This window comes from Pipistrellus kuhlii, unplaced genomic scaffold, assembly GCF_014108245.1.
Source record: "Pipistrellus kuhlii isolate mPipKuh1 unplaced genomic scaffold, mPipKuh1.p scaffold_m20_p_10, whole genome shotgun sequence".
NCBI lineage: Eukaryota > Metazoa > Chordata > Mammalia > Chiroptera > Vespertilionidae > Pipistrellus > Pipistrellus kuhlii.
In genome coordinates, this window is record NW_023425405.1 from 27778608 (window position 1) to 27780096 (window position 1489).

At 33.4% G+C, this 1489-nt stretch overlaps 1 non-coding gene across 1 annotated transcript; it reads right to left on the minus strand.

Annotated features, from left to right (window-relative positions):
- Positions 1-517: 517 nt before the first annotated feature.
- LOC118714615 lies at positions 518-649 on the minus strand. Its single transcript, XR_004986623.1, has one exon. It is a non-coding gene; the product is annotated as a small nucleolar RNA SNORA66 (small nucleolar RNA).
- Between the last annotated feature and the right edge of the window lie 840 nt (positions 650-1489).

The window sequence follows — 1489 nt, forward strand, 5'->3', positions numbered from 1 at the left end:
AGCAACACACTAGCATGTCTAAACATTAAACATTAAACATGTAATTCAGCAATTGCACTCCTGAGCATTTATCATAGAGAGGTAAAAACTGTTTATACAAGAACATTGATAGCTGCTTTGCTCTTAACAGGCAAAACCTGGAAGCAACCCAAAACTCTTTCAGTGGTACATCCATACCATCCATATCATCCATCCATACCTTCTATATCCATACCATAGGATACCACTCACTAACAAAGAGGAACTATTGCTACCATCAGTAACTTAAGTTATGAGAAAAAAGGCCGGTCTAGAAGGCTGTATAATATATTATTCCACAAATAAAACATTCCTGAAATGATAGCGTTATAGAAATAAAGAACCAAATACTAATTGCTATGAATTAGGAACAAGGTAGAGGAGAAAGATAGATGGAGAAGTTAAAGAGCTATTAAGAAAGATCATTGTGGTGTAGGAACTGTTCTTTCTTTCTTTCTTTTTTTTCTTTTTTCTTTCTTTCTGTCTTTCTTTTTTTTTACACAGTACTAGCATAGAATGAACCACCTCAGTAGCTTCTGAGGCTAATACATTTCTATCACCACAATTATTTTAGCAAACCTGGTTCCCTTCTCTTCTGCAACATCATGTGGAACTGTTCTTTCTTTTGACTGTAGTGGTGGATAAGTGATAAAATCCCATAAAGGTAAATACACACAATGTGAGTACATGCATAGCTAACTGAGGGGAAATCTAAGTCAGATCTGTGATCTTAACTTCCTAGTTTGGTACTGTACTACAGTTTTTATAAAATGTTATTATTAAAGAAAACTGAGTAAAGCATTCACAGGATGTCTGAATTATTTCCTACAACTTCGTGTGAGTCTATATTTATCTCAAAATAAACAATTTAAAAAGTCTAATTCTTGTTGGGGCAGTTAACAGAACTATCAGATTAGAGGCACTTACTTTTCCCTAAATTAAATGGTTTATAGTAACTCCCTTATATCCTGCTTTCTTTTCCTCTTTATTTTTTCCCAAAGTTTTTTCTAATTATAAAAGTCATGCAAATCTAGCAAGTAAGTCAATAAAGCAAAGTGTAGAGACAATGTGTAACAACCCCTCACCTTTCTCCCATCCCACTGCCCTAAAATAGCAGAAGTTAACACTTTCAGACACACCCTGCAACACCCATCTCTATGCTCATACAGGCATGAAAACACATATAGTGCTCACAGGCAGATTTTTATGTACAGGTTTGACTATAAGATATTTCGTAGTACATATATTAGTGAATTACTCAATAACAAAAATTCACATTTTGTTCATTTCCTGTGGATACTTGATACCAAAAATATGTTGTAACAAATATCCTTTTATGTTTATCCTTACATCCTGGTGTTTTAATTTTATATAAAGATTTCCCATGTAGGTTGTCTAGTAAATATAAACACTTCATTTTGGTGGATACTAAAGGTTTTACAAAGCTAGTTACTCAGCACTGAATATTACT